The sequence below is a fragment of the Columba livia genome, chromosome 18 (genome assembly GCF_036013475.1).
Source record: "Columba livia isolate bColLiv1 breed racing homer chromosome 18, bColLiv1.pat.W.v2, whole genome shotgun sequence".
Lineage (NCBI taxonomy): Eukaryota > Metazoa > Chordata > Aves > Columbiformes > Columbidae > Columba > Columba livia.
Window position 1 is genome coordinate 3,562,064 of NC_088619.1, and position 18,045 is coordinate 3,580,108.

General features: G+C 47.4%; 1 protein-coding gene and 1 long non-coding RNA gene across 6 annotated transcripts in view; one reads left to right on the forward strand and one right to left on the reverse strand.

Moving 5' to 3' along the window:
* SHISA6 (shisa family member 6) overlaps positions 1-18,045 on the reverse strand; it is a 245,111-nt gene that overhangs the window by 129,865 nt on the left and 97,201 nt on the right. The window lies entirely within an intron of this gene.
* The window catches only part of LOC110360273 (uncharacterized), a 30,086-nt gene continuing 25,635 nt past the window's right edge, over positions 13,595-18,045 (forward strand). Inside the window, exon 1 of one of the 2 annotated variants that reach the window (XR_010466993.1) lies at positions 13,595-14,126. This is a non-coding gene — a long non-coding RNA (uncharacterized LOC110360273). The remainder of the gene's footprint in view (positions 14,127-18,045) is intronic. The other variant, XR_010466992.1, reaches the window with a different exon arrangement.

Genomic DNA, 18,045 nt, shown 5'->3' on the forward strand with positions numbered 1-18,045 from the left:
GGTCTACAAGTAGCTATTATTAAATGCTGCAGTCTAAGTGTGATCACCAACACAGGAAGATGTTACGCTGCTTTCTGCTGCAACCAGAGAGAGAGTTTTTCTTCATACTGTACTGTAAAGACAGAAAGCCTTTGGCTCCAGTGTGGTTGCCTGGATAGTTGTCCCTCCATCCCACCATGTCAAGGATCTTTGTTAAACCCGGAGGACCTGGCAGGGTCCTGGCTATTTGCAATATCTTGCAAGTCCTTGAATTATTTGGAAAACACGCAGAATCAGAAATATTTTATTAACTCGCCTTAGTTTTGCTGAACTATCTGTTTAAGGAAACAAAAAGCAAACAAGTGATTCCCTCCACTCCACATGAAATGTTTCACTTTGACGTCTTTCAAGGGAAATCATTTATATTTTCACTCAGAGCCAGCTTGTTATGAAACATCTTTCAATTGTCATTTAAAGGCAAATCCTGAATTTGAAATGAAACACATTGTTGAACGCAAGACAAGAGACTTCCAGCTGGAAGGGAGCAGCCGACTGCTTGCCAGGGAGCAGGAGCCCCCAGCACGGGGCTGGCGTCCTTGTTCTGCCCCCGCACCCAGGGAAACGCCAGTTTGGAAGCAGCACCCGCGGCCCGACGAACAACCACGATGTGCATCCCGCTTCAACACCCAGGCTTTACGGATGCATCAGTATCCGAGAAGAGATTAAATACAACAGGGAAATTGCACAAAGCAATAACAAAGGCGGGACACCGTAATAAGCCTGAGTTCCGGATCATTAATTCCTTGTCATCTGGCTGCACTCAGATGCACTTTGCTGCCCTTTATTTTACTGAACCCAAACCTTACCCTGAGGTTCCCTTTTGCTGTTTATATCAAAAGGTGTGTTGGCGTGATATTCCCAGCGAGCTCCGTATTTGGTGGGATTCCTTATACGTTATATATGTTTCATGAGAACAAGACGTGGGCTCAGCTTTATCCCCACGCCAAGGGGGCAGCAGCATCTGCAACGGGCCGAGCCCCAACATGTCAGCCCACGAGAGAGAAAAACACCAGCGGGATCCCAGGATCGCCCCCGGAAACAGAACTATAAAGCAAGAAGCAGAAATTCTGCGTTATTCAATTTTAAAGAGCCTGTTGTATTTCAGGAGGTAAAACATCCTCGTAGTACCGGGGGAAGAGAAATGCAACCACATTTCTGCCATCGAGGCTTAAACAGACGCTAAGGAGCGGCTGATCATGCTGAACACCCAGAGCAGCTCTTTCCCCACCTGGATCAGAGAAGACGCTGCTTCTTTAGTTTCAATTGCTGCATAAAGAGCCAACTCTAATTTCACCTCCTTCTTCAGAGATGCTGCTGTGCATTTCTGAGTCTGCGGTTTGCTGCATGGAGCCTGAGCAGCTCTGGAAACTCCTGATTCACACTTTAAAGAAAACATAATTTAAAAAAAAAAAGAAAGAAAACAAAAGAGAAAAAAGGAGAAGAAAGAAAAAAAATGCAGCTTCTTTTTAGAATGACTTTACTTTTCAATTGTCCAATATCTGTATTTTATGTACTAAAAAATGCAATTCATTCAACCATAATAATATTTCTCAAGAGCCCTTTGGGACCCCACTCGTTTGGATTTGGCCAGATCTAGCCAATGAATTTCAGTTCTACAATGCAGGCTTGTTTGTTTTGCTGTTCGTTCTAGGAAGGACAACTGATCAATTGTTTTAATTTTAAATCAGAGAGCTAATATCTGACTTTGGCTTCCCTTGTGGTCTTCCAGTTAGTGCCTCTGAGCTGCAAAGATTACTTTGGATTATTCTTTTCTGTAGCTAATTCGCTTACCCCATATGAAGAATATCAGCTCTCCTTTCCCCATTAGATTGGAGAAGATGCAGTTTTCTTATTTTTAATTATATTCCTTCAAAAAAAGCCCTAAAGAGTAACACGTAATTCTATAGCGACTCCAAAGACTGAGGGCAGGCGAGCTGGTTTTGAGGTTTTGCGATCTTTATGTTTCCATTGACTCGCCCTCCCCTGTTACCACAGTATTTCTATTTCAATGGCCACACCAGCAGAGACCGTGGAACCAAGATTGCCCAACGCGCTGTTTGCTGGAACCCTGTGCTCATTCATCCCTCCCCTTATCATTTTCCCGTTTTCTCCATATTTCTCGTTCTGGTTGTGCCGCACCTGCTGCTGGAAGCCTTGGGTCTCCCTCCGCCTCCTTCTCTTCCTCTTCCTGCTCTTTATCCCCATCTAAATCTCTTAGAAACCAGTCATCTCTGCATTCAGACCCAGATTCTGCCCCAAATCTCACGTACCTTTTGCTAGCTACTCTACAGATAGGAAATTGGGGTCTGGGTTGAGGGTCACCTTCCCCTCCTTTTTTTTTTCATGAGCCTCCAAATGGTATTTTTTGGAAGTAAGGATGTTCTGCATAAATAAACCGGTTGAGGTTTGTTTGCCGTGTCCCTCCTTCAGAATCAATTATTCTTGCAATTCTCATTTGTTCGCTGATTTATCGCTTCGATTTCTTACCACATATTGATATCCCCAATTCTGGTCTCTCCGGTTACCCCGAATGGTGGTAAATTACATTTGTACTTTGTGGGTCAGAGGCTCCAGCTCCGATCCCTGCAGCAGCCCCAGAAAGAACGACAGTGTGATTTCATTTTCAGTTCTGCAGATCAGCTCTGGTTCAGCCTGCCCTTCCCTCACCGCTTTAGGTCTGGTCTAATTCCAGTTCCCACAGCTCCGCTCTGTTCCCACCGACACGCTCATTTTGTGAGCTTAATTTAACTGGAGCTGATGCTCCATAGATCATTCTGCAGCCAGAGCACATTGTGCTCTGCGGGCCTGCTGATCCTCACCAGATAAACCAAGCAGGCTGGGCCGTGGCACACGAGACCATCGGGGATTCTAGATCCTCCAGAATATATAGCATGATATAAAAATAAGAATCTCCTGATGAATTTGTGAGTATGGCAGGACAAACAGAACGTTCCCTTCTGCCTGTAAAAATGTAATATTTCCTATTGTGATTTCCACGTGAAACTCTGGGGCCAAACTTAAACTTGAGGATGATCAGTCTCAATTAAAAATTCATTGGTAACTGGGGATTGTTTTTGATGTTAACATATCAGGTGTTACTAAAATTTCTTTGGTCACGATCCCTGGAGGTGCTAAGAAGGCATATAGATAAGGTTCTTAGGGACATGTTTTAGTGCCAGCATTAGGTTACAGTTGGACTCGATGATCCTGAGGGTCTCTTCCAACCACAATGACTCTATGATCCACTCAATGGCCTGGGTTAAGTCATCGATGGCTCATAGGAAAATGCAGTGGCCCTCAGGAGGTCACCCAGATCACCCCCTGCGAGGAGATTGTGACCATCCCTGTGTCCATCCTGACACATCTGCTTAGCCTGGATTTAAAAACTTCGGAAGGCTGAGGAACCTGTTAAACTGTGGGTTCGACTGCTTGTGCACGCAGCTATTGCCCCTGCCGCCTGTGCCAAATGAAGGGTGACAGCCATTGTGGGCATGGGAGAGCTCCGTGATTTCCATTGCAAAGGCTGTTCCACCATTCTGAAATTTTCTTTAATTCCAGTTTAGAACAAAAAAGAAAAATTGAAATCACCTAATGTCTTTTTTCCCCTCAAAAATGTTCTGGTTTTGGGCAGTAAAAACATTTACTGATGTCAGCTTGAAGCTAAAATCAATAAAAACTTGCAAAAAAGTCATCAGTCCAAATGTTTTTTGTTCCTATGCTTGAAAAGCTTCCTTAGTAAATAAATAAATCACAGAATCCCAGAATGTCAGGGGTTGGAAGGGACCTGGAAAGCTCATCCAGTGCAATCCCCCCATGGAGCAGGAACACCCAGATGAGGTTACACAGGAAGGTGTCCAGGCGGGTTGGAATGTCTGCACAGAAGGAGACTCCACAACCCCCCTGGGCAGCCTGGGCCAGGCTCTGCCACCCTCACCATGAAGAAGTTGCTTCTCATATTTAAGTGGAACCTCCTGTGTTCCAGTCTGAATCCATTGCCCCTTGTCCTGTCACTGGTTGTCACCCAGAAGAGCCTGGCTCCATCCTCCTGACACTCCCCCTTTCCATATTGATCCCCAGGAATGAGTCCCCCCTCAGTCTCCTCTTGTCCAGCTCCAGGGCCCCAGCTCCCTCAGCCTTTCCTCACACGGGAGATGCTCCACTCCCTTCAGCATCTTGGTGGCTGCGCTGGACTCTCTCCAGCAGTTCCCTGTCCTGCTGGAACTGAGGGGCCACAGCTGGACACAAGATTCCAGGTGTGGTCTCCCCAGGGCAGAGCAGAGGGGCAGGAGAACCTCTCTGACCTACTGACCACCCCCTTCTAACCCACCCCAGGTACCATTGGCTTCCTGGCCACAAGGGCCCAGTGCTGGCTCATGGTCACCCTGCTGTCCCCAGGACCCCCAGGTCCCTTTCCCCTACGCTGCTCTATAACAGGTCATTCCCCAATTTATACTGGAACCTGGGGTTGTTCCTACCCAGACGCAAGACTCTACACTTGCCCTTGTTCTATTCCATTAAATTAAATGAAAATACATTTATTGAAATTAATTCCCATGAGGAATAAAACAAAAAAACAACCAGCTTTGTCAGAATTATGTAATTCACCAGGACACTGTCCAGCCCTTTGCAGAGCCAACACCATCCGTGCTGTCACCCGTGTCCCCTCAGGCCCGGGCAGGGTCCGAGCCCTGGCCCAGCAGCACTGCAGGATGCTCAGAACTGACACGTTAGTGCTTTCTGTTCCCACCGGCCGTGTCAAAGGCCTCTGAGATCACTCCGGGATGACTCTGCCACTTGGCCAGGAGCTGTGAGCTCCTTCCCAACACCCACGGGCTCTACCCCGCTCCAGGGATGCTGTGGCACATCATTTAAAGCCGTTGCTGCCGGGCCGGTCCATCTGCAGGTGAAATCCACGGCACAGGCAGCGACTCGGCCGGGCACACTTTCCTCTCACCCTGGCTTTTATTCTCACACTCACAACCGGCCCTGCAGGCTGGCAAAGGACACGGCCTGAGGAACTTTATGGTTGTTCAGGGCCTGTCCAGGAAAGGCAGAGCTCCAACAGCTTCACCAGTGCCTGGAGGACACTGTACCCACAGCACTGGGCATGGGTGGCCACAGAAATGGATTTTGTAATAACGCTCATCCCCTGTGATGCCTTGGGCTCAGCAGCTGGCCTGAGAGCCACACGACAACCCGCAGGGTCTGCAGTCTGCCCAGGGCATCAATGTGCTGGGACAAGTGACAACAGCCACGCGCAGCTGCAGCCCAGGAAAGGCCAGAGCCGAGCAGCTCCAAGTGGCACAACTTCTATTCTTCTCAAGGCAAGGATATACATCAAAAAGGCCCTTAGGCTGCAGTTTGAGCATATGCTTGTGCAAACCCCTGGACACAACTTGTCTGGTTGCCTCCCTCTGGGAACACAACAGGAGTCCTGAGGGGTTTGGAAAGGTGCAGCTGACATTTGTATTAAGCTGTGCTTGACCTGTCTGGGAGACTTAGGCCACATCCTAGTCTAACAAGGCTGGAAAGACACATCTGGCCTTGTAAATATAATACTTAAATGAAGAATCCAGCACATCTGGCAAATGCACATCTGGGTCTCATGCCACTTCTTTCCCATTAATTGCTCCAGCTCATGTCAACCACTATCGCCATGAAAAGTTGGGGGGAAAGTAAAAATCTAGTTATCTAATGGATTGCAGGATAAAGGCAAGCTAATCGCATCCATCTTGCTACTCAAAAATTCAGTGAATACCTGGCAAATGGAAGGTGATTAGGACACGGCAGAGCAGCCTCCTGCTGTGATGTGAGCACTGAACACAATAGAGATGATGCTGAGGATGACGGTAGCTTTCCTCTGGCCTCAGAACCGAGAGCTTTTTACCCAAGTGTGTATTTACCATAAGCCTGGTGAGACACAGAGAAACAGCAAAGGGGCCTGGGGCAAGAGCTGGACTATTTGGGTTGCTCTCCACTGCACTGTCCTGTAGGCAGGCAGACGGGAAGGCAGAAGAGATTAGATAGAGAAGAGATGTATTGTCTTCTTGTCTCTCCCTTTCTATGTCATTAATCAGCTTCTCAGATAATTTGTATACGGCATAACTTAAAGCAAAACAAAGCCTGCAGAATGATTTGTGCCCTTATGAATTCTTAATTTGAGCAAGACAGCAGATAACGTCTCTCAAAATGCCGCTACTGTGCTTTACAGCAGCAACCAATTAATTACTGCAGGGATGGTGTTTCAGAGCCACCTCATCTCTTAAATAAATCTTCTGTGTCCAATGACAGGGAGAGTTCTTATTCCACAAGCATAACACAGAGGGACAGCTCTGCACTGGAAAAATAGCTTTGTCTACTGTAGGGGAGGTTTTGGGTGCCAGGAACAACCCAGCCAGACTCTTGGTGAACACTTTCTGCCCACAGAATCACAGAATCCCAGAATGCCAGGGGTTGGAAGGGACCTGGAAAGCTCATGCAGTGCAATCCCCCCATGGAGCAGGAACACCCAGATGAGGTTACACAGGAAGGTGTCCAGGTGGGTTGGAATGTCTGCAGAGAAGGAGACTCCACAACCCCCTGGGCAGCCTGGGCCAGGCTCTGGCACCCTCACCCCCAACAAGTTTCTTCTCAAATTTAAGTGGAACCTCCTGTGTTCCAGTTTGTACCCATTGCCCCTTGTCCTGTCACTGGTTGTCACCGAGGAGAGCCTGGCTCCATCCTCCTGACACTCCCCCTTTCCATATTGATCCCCAGGAATGAGTCACCCCTCAGTGTCCTCTTGTCCAGCTCCAGAGCCCCAGCTCCCTCAGCCTTTCCTCACACGGGAGATGCTCCACTCCCTTCAGCATCTTGGTGGCTGCGCTGGACTCTCTCCAGCAGTTCCCTGTCCTGCTGGAACTGAGGGGCCCCGTTAGATTTGTCTTGCGTGTCGCCCTGTTGGCCTTGTCCAGCATCCCTCCTCCACGTGTCGGTCTATGGACAGAACAGAGTTTGGTACTTGGCACCACCTGAATTATTCACCGCTGTGTCCTGATGGTTGGATGACTGGAAATCAGTGGGAAATCCTGTGTCTGGCTCCTAGGGGACCAAACACTGCACATCTGCTGTTAGCTGGACTAGAGGAAAGCTCAGCTCCAACCGAAGCATCAAAATACTGAGTGTCCTGTTGATGTGTAATAGTTACTCCATCAGCATCATCTTTGGGTTAATACATTTTCATCATCTCAATGGAAATTAAAATCTTTGTTTAGTTTGACATCTGTTTATTCCATACCAACACATTAAGAACGTTCTGCCCTTGGCAATGAATGAAGCAAAGTATGTTGTGGGGTTTGGCTTGATTTCTAATCTTTGAAGTTAAGACAGGTATAGAAATCTGCAGTTCCCTCTGTAACAGTTTGTTCTAGCAAAAAAAAAAAGAAGTTTGAATGTTATGCTCTGATTCTAATACAAAATTCTCTCTAAACCTATTGTAGACCAAAAAAAAACCTTACTGCTGAAAGACAGGCTCAGCTTGGGGATTTTATAGGTTTTTCTTTAAGATACATATAGGGATTAATGAATAACCTCGCAGTGCCCTCAATGGCAGCTGGGTGCCCAACCGTATGTGGCGCCTTTGAAATGTTTCAAATGAACTGAGGTCACTGCAGTCAGTGGGAGTTGATCCACCCAACATTGGGATTGGAGCCGCAAGAAGAAAGATGACCGTGAATAACAATACGTACCAGCCGAAAAACCCACAGCCTTTCGCCAGCCTGTTCTCATCTCTGGTTCTTTGTGCTCTTAGATGAATTATGTAAGCCTCGTGAAAATCTTAAGTGGTTTATCTCTGCACCCACTTTGCTACAGAGCAAATTGCGAAACAGCGAGGTCAAAGCCGTAAGTCTTCTCCAGAGAGGGGCACGGGTTCCTGGGAGGCACAAGAAAAGCACCCAGGGGTCCTGACTCGCTTCCAAATGAGAAGAACAAGATAATGAATGGAAAGAAACAAGATCATAATAAATCTTGTTCTGAAGTCTTGAATAATGAAGCTTTATTGTAAATCCATCACAAAGAAACGTTAATATGGAGCCACCAAATAGGTCAGGTTAATTACATCATCTGAAAATGGTGTGATACCTCCAGCCTTCATAAAAAAAGTAATCAAATCCCCCGGGAGCGTGAGAGATGACTTTTTTTTAATTAGTTGAGCATTAATATCTTTGTGCTAATATTTCACGGTATTCCACTAGCTTAGCCAGGATGATACATTTTACCTCCTGTTTGTCAAAATATGCCATTTAGGGCTGTTTTTCTGTGTGCCAATTTGCATCCTACATGGTTAGACCATCATAATGTCACGGAAAACCTCTTTGCTTTGCTGCGAAAAGACATTTGAGGGACTTGCAGTGAGCTCCTTCCCTCTCGTGTTCACAGCTCAGCTTCTGTTTGGCTTCCAAACCCTCCCCAAACCTGCATTTCCAGCAACACCCCCAAACCTACAGAACCTCTGTGCTTCCCAGATGCAGGAGAACATGGCGCGTGTCCCAAGCAGAGATGCACCAGACAGGTACCAATATTTTTGTACCCAGTTGATGCAGTTTTAACTTGAAAACCCACTGGGAACATACCCACATCTTGCTAGAAACAGAGACAGCGATGGCGCCGTGCGGAGGACCAGCCTCAGCTCCCCTTGCTGAGGCTCCTTTGGTTTTTGTTTCAGATACAACCACCCGAACCAGGGATGGCCAGGAACAGGTTTTTGAAGGGAAAACGTCTTTTCAAAAGGAACAAACATTCCTCTTGAGCAACTGAATTCCTTTTGAAACAGCCTCCTGGTAGGTTTCGTGTTTTGAAAACTTGAAACATTTTTCGCTTCTCAAAACAGGGTTTTTTTTTTCTCACTTCTCATCCAAAAATACACTTTTCCCAGGAACTTTCATTATATTATTACAATATATTATCCATCCTTGTCTGTAAAATTTCAGTGAAGATATGTATTATTTAGCTATATTAAAATATCTATTTATACTTATTCAAGCAAATGGTATTTTCACCAGCCCTGCTGCACCTTCCCCAGCAGAGATTCCAGCAGACCCGTACTCCCCAACAAGACGCTAATAGTGTCACCGAGGCTCCTGCACCCAAAAACATTTGTTTAAGGCTTCGGTAATTGCTTTGAGCTCCACAGACTAATAATTGCCAGGCAGGAGAGCTGTGAGTCACCCACCACTCTAATCCTGTGACCTGCAAAAGCACCTGGAGGAGGCAAGGGTTATTTAAGAAAGAAACACTGTTTTCTTTCCGGTTAAATCCGATTTCTTTGTGTCGCTTTGCCAATCAATGTGCAGTTGACTAAGGAGCACGGAGTGTGACATACAGAAGTGGTAGGTGTTATTAGTAAGCGTATTAAAGTGACAAGAAAAACACAGGGCTTGGAGGCAGCTCAAAGGCACTTTGAAGCCTCACCGAGAAGAACGAACTGGTGACATATTCCTGCTTGACCCAGGGTTGTACAAATGAACCTCGGAAGCGCAAGGAGAGATGAGGAGCACAAGTCTGAGGTGGTTAGAGAGGAAGGCTGGACAACTGGCCAGAAGGCTTTGGAAAGGCAGTAGGAACCTAAAAGGTTCTGTGGGAGGGAAAAAAATAAAGAAAAAGAAAAAAAGATTGCTTTCTATAAATAAATACGGGCAGGGAAAATGCTGGGGAGGGAGAAGATCTAACAGAAAAACTTGGCACAAGAACAAAAAGTATACGCTAGCCATAAATAAATTCAGAATGGAAAACTGAAGGAAGTTTTGAGCCATCAAAGGAACAAAATCCTGGAATGGAAAGAGCAGCAGGAGGAAGAGAAGGGACGGGGTGAGAGCTGAAGGGCAAGAGGAAGGCGGGAGCGGGAAAGAGCTGCCCAGGCCTGCGGAGCCACCGTGTCCTGAGTGGCCCAGACCCACCGAGACCACAGAATCCCAGAATCCCAGAATGTCAGGGGTTGGAAGGGACCTGGAAAGCTCATCCAGTGCAATCCCCCCATGGAGCAGGAACACCCAGATGAGGTTACACAGGAAGGTGTCCAGGCGGGTTGGAATGTCTGCACAGAAGGAGACTCCACAACCTCCCTGGGCAGCCTGGGCCAGGCTCTGCCACCCTCACCAGGAAGAAGTTTCTTCTCCAATTTAAGTGGAACCTCTTGTGTTCCAGTTTGCACCCATTGCCTCTTGTCCTATCACTGGTTGTCACCCAGAAGAGCCTGGCTCCATCCTCCTGACACTCCCCCTTTATGTATCTGTAAACATCAATGAGGTCACCCCTCAGTCTCCTCCCAGAATCCCAGACTGGTTGGGGCTGAAGGGACCTCTGCAGATCCCCCTGTCCAACCCCCCTGCTAACACAGCGTCACCTAGAGTAGAAGCATTTCAAATGGAAACACATTTCAAGCTCAAAATTTGAAATACTTGCGTTCAAATTTGGAAAAGGAAATATTTGGAACCATTTTTCTTCACACTTCTCTCCCTCCCGCCCCAGGCTCCCAGACTCTTCTACCTGACCAGTGCCATTTTTCTCCATTAAAACTGGTTTGCACAAAACGGTTTTCCCAACTCCCCAAAATAATTTCAGGCAACTTGAAGACATGTCCTCCATTCTGTAGAAGAATGATAAGCAGAGAATGATTCTAGGTTTATTTTTTATTATCTTTTTATCCTGATTTAGCTGTTGCTTGCAACAGCAATGAACATGCAAAGATTTGTGTGAGATCCTCTCAAGTAGGGTGCAAAGGGAGTATTTTTAAGCTTTTTAAATCTTATTTTTTAAATGCAGCTGCTTATGATTCAACAGAAGAACACAGAGACACCCAAAAACATCCATTCAGAGCTTAGACAGACATGGAATATCACTGGGTCAGGCATCTGCAGTTTAGAATCAAGCTTCCAGGGACTTGCAGATTAGGGATGCCGTGGACCGGCCCTTTTAGCAGTAGAGCAAAACCAAACTCCAAACCCGAACAAAATGTTCACAGATCAGAAATAAAACTAAGGCCACTACCAAATGAGTCTGGAGGTGGCTGATTCGTTCAATTTTAAATGATACAGAATTCATGCCTGGCACCTGAAGACTCTGTTATTTCAAGTGTGCTTTGCTTTGCCAATGAAAACGAAAGGAAAATATTTGGAAGAAGCAGCAAAGAGAGCATCTCAAAAAAGACTGAAGGGAAGTTTGTGTAACACTCAGTGAGAGACACCACTTGGTTTTTGCTCAGCCACACTGTAAGACTCATGCAGAGCCCAATATTAGAGACTAGGTTAAACAAACCCCAGAAATAATGCTGGGTGTTTACCACGGGACTGGTAAAATGTGTTGCTGTTCTGCATAAGAAAAGCCTCCTCTCTAAATGCGCAGGCAGTCGTCAGCTTGATTTACTGATACAAATAGGGCAGCTCAGAGTCAGAGCGAATACAGAAAATGTTTTCTTATATGCAAATGCGAGATCACATTATTTCATAGAAGTAGCTCTAACAGTTGATATTACTGAGTGTTTCCAGATCCCCGTTAAAGGAAAAAAAAATAGAAAACAAAAAAGCTCATCTAATATTCCCAGATAAAAATGACATTAATTGAAAGTTTGATTCTATCCCCTAATGAATTTTCCTGTTGCATTGTAATTAATAACTACTTACATCTAAAGAACTTGGTATCCCTTCAAATTAGGGCATTACTTATAAATATGCTAATGTTTTAAGATCTTACGAATGCCATACGTTGCCCTTATAAGGGCTGTCAGGGTGAGGGACGTGAAGAAATGCTTCATGGATGTTACAGCAACTGTTATTCGGGATACTGCAAAGAGGCAGCCAAGAACCTGGATCCATCCCTGCCAGGAGCCTCTGAAACCAAAAACCTCCACACAGATACTCATGGGGACTCAAATACACCAGGTCTTACAGTAACCACCCCTGGGGCATGTTCAGAACCACCCTGAGACTGGGTATTTGTCTGATACCTGCCCCACTTTATCCTTTCCAGGACAGGCGGGATGGATGGGGGCGGCTGTTCCAACCGCAGGGCACCCAGGCCAGTCCATCTGGGTCACGCCCGAGTCACCCCAGAGATGCTCCAGAGGGCAACCGGGTGGACGCTCTTTGGCCGTACGTGACCTCTAAACTTGTCCTTGAGGCTGCTCCTACCACACAGCAGCCACATCGCTTGGATGCTGCTTGTGACTCTTTAAAAAGGGCTTCAAGGATATATATATATATATTTTTTTTTTTCCTTGTTCCCAGTGAAGAAAGAAAAGCGAGGAAATGAAAACATTGCAAGAAACAAGCGGACACGTGCCGGCGCCTTCCTGCGCAGCGCCGCTGCCGCTGTTCCTGCTAACGCCACGCACACCCACGGCCAGGCTGGGGATGCTGCTCACAGCACCGAGCGCAGGATCCAGGCCAGTTCCCATCAAAATCAAGCTGATTAGTTTAATTAGCTTTGTTTCCTTCCAGCCCCCTCTCTCTTTACTCCACTTATTACAGTAACCGATTGTAATGTTAAGTTGTTAACCTCCATCACAACCCAATTAAAAAGCCCACCATAAAATACCATGTTTTTGTCATCTTGACTTGAAATACTTAATGCGAGTGGTAGAAAAGTAACAACCATTCCCACTCATCATGCCTGTCTGGGGAACGTGGCACAGAATGGGGAACACTTGCTGTTTTGGGGTTGTCACCTACTGGTGACACCGACCCTTTCTGTGCCCAGCACAGGCAGTGTGGGTATCTGGGGAGCCCTGGAGACCAAAGGGGAGAAGGGTGCAGAGGAGGTGCGGATGAGCGGTCCCATCATGCCATGAATTACGTTCTCGTTTAAAAAAGCATGATGGCACATTTTTTCTGCTCTCACGTGTACTCTCACGGGTCACTTCCATAACCCAGAGGATGAAGGTCTTTTCTGAAATACCACTTGCTGTGAGCCTTGGGCTGCATCTAGAACTGCTCCTGTCCACCAGTACCTCTGGATTAGCCTCCATTTCCTTCCACCACCCAGAAACCTCCAGAAATATTCCTCTGACTTTCCGCAGCTTTCCTCCCTGCGATAGCTCAGAAACCCATCAAAGAGCTTTTTACAGCTTGGATTGAAATCCTTATCCCCCACCAGCACACACACACTCTCACGCTCTTGTATTTACAGATTACAAATTTTCTTTACAGGCAGGAGCTGCATACGTGCGCATACAGATCTCAGCACAGCAGAATCCCGAGCGCCGTTGCTGGAGCAGCACCAGCTGCTGCTGGTAACCATCGGTGTGTCGCTAGCTAGGGCGAAACTGCATCTTGTTCACCAGGCTGCAAAATCTAGGCAGTGGTATATATAACGAGCTGGGTATGGATGTGTGCCAAGAGGTAGTAAACAAACTGGGAGCTCTGTTTTTCCTCTGGCTTTCACTCCAGAGCCTTGTCTGTCTGTGGAGGAGACTGCCCGGCTGCGCTAAGCAGATTTTTCGGATTCTAAACCCAACACTTCTTTGGGGGGAGATGAGGAGAGGTTGTAATTAACCCCGCTTTCCGGAGTGCCCGGTGCGCAGCAGGGAGCTGCACCGACTCTGGATTCAGGCCAAAGACAGTAAATGACACAAGAGCAAAGTTCAGAGCTGCCTTCAAATCTCATTCATATAATGAAAGCATGAAAGCAGATTCAAACGATGGATGAACAAGAAAAGCCAAACATATCGATCACTCTGTACATCGCTGGCAACCAGCTGTTCTGGCATCAGTCTCACAAGGGCTCTGCTGCAGTCAGACAAAAGATAATGAGGAGGAAACAGAGGAGCCTGAACCGGGTGGGTTTTATTCCTAGGGAGAAACCGTGCTTGTCCCAGCGTCACCTATGCTGGTCTGACAGGCACAGTGCCTGTGTTTTCTGAGTGGTGGCCCCCGTCCAGCAGACAGACGCTCGGCCGTGTGTCTGCAACCTGCTGCTCAGAGGCAGTGACGCCGTGTCCGTGCTGCAGGAAGCACCGCGGCTCCGGAGCTGCCCTGGCTGAGGGGCCCAAACATGCGCGGCCTCCGCTCCCCTTGGGCTCTGCTCCATGATCCATGAAGCATTTGGCGTGCAAGGTAAGACAACGTTTCACATTAATTATTGTCTGTGCAATTAGGCAGAATGAGGTGGCTTCTGCGCCAGGGACAGCGGAGGCCTCTGCACGCTGGGGCCAGGCTGCTCCGGGCAGGGAGGCGGCGCGGGGCTCGTCGCACGGAGCGGTGCCGGCGTGGGCAGGGATGTTGGAAGCACAGTGGGGGATGCCAGACAATTTAACCTCCGCTGTTTCGTCAGCCTCTTCATGCTGTTCCCCATCTCAGCCCAAACTCCTCGGGGTTTGCACGCCACACGCGCCCTCCCAGCCCTGCGGCTCCCTTCACTCAGTCCCCACATCTGGATGCCCCCAGGGATGCTCCCAAACCTCTGCCCCGTCTGTCTGCCTGGATAAGAAGGCGAAGCCCCTGTCAGGAGGAGTTGGTGGGCCTCAGATTGCCCCTGCACACCGTCCTCTGGGAACCCGGCCACAAGTCCCAGCAGCACCACGATCAGGGGAGGGCAACGACAGCAGATATCCACCCTGAGACCCGCTGGTCAGGAGGTCCTTTGCCTACCGGTTGCCAAAAGCACCAAATCCCCCTCACCGTGTGCCACAGCCCTACAGATGGAGGGCAGAACAGGACAGCCGGCTCCTGGAGACTGCCCACCAGCTTCTCCCCTTCCCAAAGCCCCCTTTTGCTTGTTTATGTGGGGATCTGTACAGAGAAGGGAAGGAGAAGCAAATCATGATGCTGTGACAACAGCACTGCTCCTGCCCGGGTGTCCAAGCCTGCCTTTAGAAACACCAAAATAGAGAGACAAATAAAAGAAGACAATGCAGAGTATCTCCATCTGTGCCTACAGCTCTGGCCAAGCCCCTGTGCCTGCACTGTCCTCAGAGCCTGTTTCTAGGGCTTCACAGGCTCCTCCAGCTCCTCCTTTGACCTTCAATCTGCAGATGGAGAAATCTCCTTCAGGGTCCATCCTCATCCCTTTGATCTGGTTCCCTACTTGCAAGGATGCCTCGCAGCTTGTCACCCATGTCCTGCTGGCCTCCCTGGGCCTTCCAGTCCTCTCTCTTTCCCAAGTAAGGGTTAAATAGCTTCCTGGCTCTGAGTCACCCTCCTCCTATTCTTATACAGTTTCATATAATTTCTTCTTGGGGAAAATGTGTGAGCTGCTTGTCCAGGTCCTGGGGATTCTCTGCAGCTGCTGTAGGATGCATGTTTTCATTCTGTGGGCACATAATACCCTTTCATAGAACGCTCTTCTCCGTCCTCGCACTGCTTGGGGTTAGCTGTGCTTGGAGATGTCGTTTTCATTTGCGGTGGAACTTTGAAGGAGGATGATAACAGACAGGGAGGGGATGACGGGTCTGTGTTTAAGGAGCTGTTCTGAGGACCCGGCACCAGCCTTTCAATGGGATGTCAGATGAATCCTCACCGCATGGACACTTGTTTTCCCTTTCTTTCAGCTTTTGGCACCTACAGATTAATTTGCAAAGCCCTTAGTTCTCGCAGCTCTATCTCCATTGTGTGAGGTTGTTCTTTCACCCTCACTATTCTCAATCCAGGACGGGATGACTGTTTTTTGGAGGTGCTCATTTCTCCCCATTAATCATACAGGCTGCCTACCCAAGTCAAGCAACTCCGCGACAGCTAAGGCAGCGAGATGAACTCCACCTCGTGTGTCAGCCTAGGGATGGAGATCTCTTACTTTCTATGCTCTGCAACCTTATTGTCCTTTCCTGTCACTAAACGATTATCCCTTCAATGCCAGGGTTTTTCATCTCGCTGAGTGCAAATCATTGAACAGCACAGAGCTCGAAAAAACCCTACAGCCCAAAACAACACACAAAAAAAACAAACAGAAAACCAAACAAGCCAAAAACCCTGAGCAAAAAGAATGTTCAGCATTCCAGTCCAGAGCTGGAAGATTTTAAAGGCAACAGAAACGCAGCTCACGTGAGGAGTGTCCTGTGTTTGATGTATCTGCCGCAGTGACAGACACGTCCTGCGGTGACCGGGGCCCAGGGGGCTCGGGGAAGGTGGGAGAAGAAGGGCAGTGCTGGAGTTTGCCATGATTTTCTACACCTGATTTCACAGTAGAAAAGGCTCTGCGGTTCAGAGCTGCCCACAGCGCTACTGCTGTGCACGGGATCGGGACATGGCCCGCGCGAGGAGCCCTGCGACCAAGCTGTGGTCCACGGGGAACTATTACTGTACGAGAATACAGGATCGCCTTCTTTTTGTTTCCTTTGTTATACGTGTTTCATCTATAGAATCCACCAATTATTATTAGCATTGATTAATTTACCACAACATTGCGCATTTCTAAATTTGTCCAGATATGCTTTTCATCTCTAGACGTGCAGAAAGAAGAGTATACAGACATAAAAAGTGGTAAAATAAAACGAATCCTGGGAGAAATGTCACATAAAGCTTTGGAAATCATGCTTTTAAAAACACGAAATGGAATTAAGATTGAGGCTGTGCCTCAGCTCTACCTCCTGATGCCTTAAAGGTCAATGTCTCATTATTTTGACATATTTCTGTGTTGGTTTAATGTGCTGCGCGACGCAACTTCCATTATTCATACCAGCTAATGTATGGTAAATTACAGCATCCTGCTTTGGGTTTGGTGTGACTTAAAGGAGCCCAAAAGAACAGGTGATGCTGGAAGAAAATAAATTCCTATAGACTTTCTAACGCCTCCATCAAGAGTGACAGTATATCAAGAGCTATTTTGACTGTAAAGAAGTCCCATGCACCTGGTGCCATTTTGTAGCTTCGGTTATCTACATAAATGTGGAAAAGAACAAATACTGGAGATCTCTTTCTAAGACCTCAAGAGCTGAGGCTCTCAGAGCGATAGGCCTTATTTTATTATCAGGATTCAGGACTATGGAAATAATCACAAATTATAAAACTCTGAAATGTACTTATTACCGTAGAAACAAGATTTGATAATTAAGGAAAAACTGTGCCTCTAGTCCACTAACAGGCCTGGAAATACTCAGCTAGGAAGCTCTGAGTGCTTCATTCTCAATGATTTGGGCCTAGTTCTCGTAGCACTATGAGGTAATGGGATGACTTTGAACACTGGATCTTGCTACATCTGGAAAAGCCACCTCTGGCACCAGACTGTGTCTGCATTAGATAAAAGTGTGAAGGAAGGAGAGAGGATCAAAGGCTCCGGAGGAAACACCTCGGTCTTCTTTCAGTCTCACAAGTGTGGGGCTCCTTGCAGCCCTAGATGGTTAAAATGCTTTTTGTGTGAGATGCAAAGAACAAAGATGAGGATCGCAAAGGTGTGTGATAGACTGTGACACGATTACGCATCACACAGCTCCACCTTATCCCTGTAACTTGCGCAGACGCCATTTGGAAGACTAGAGGAGGGAGCAGAAGAAGCCATAAACTTCATTCTTTTTCACGCTTGTCCCCGGTAAAAAACACTCAGTAAATAAGTAATCGGTCATTTCCTCTCTCCAGAGAAATCTGCATAAGAGAAACAGTCACAAAATAATTATGCCATATGAGCTGATAGAATGTGTCTTTTCTGGCAGAGGCTTACGAGCAGCTTCTGAGCCCACATGGGAACCTCACTGGCTTTTCAAACTCAAAAGGGACTTTGCTTAAGTTCATTTCCAAAGGAAACTGCTTCAGCTTATTATTTGCAGACAGCACCTGTCACTTTTCTACGCCAGTGGATGCTGATCGTCCTCAAAGAACGCTGTACAAATGTGCAGACTGCTGTGTGTTGAGAAAGGACTGCTATTATATCAATTTTCCACTTGAAAGCAGCAATAACAGCAAATAAAGCCTGAGCCACATGACTCTGTCGGATCTGGGGCACTTGTACCGAGGCGTTCGCCCCGAGGGAAAGGCGAGAACCGCGAGGGGAACATGTGGACAGATGCGGCGCGGGCCGTGTGTGACTGAGCACTCCCTGGTAACC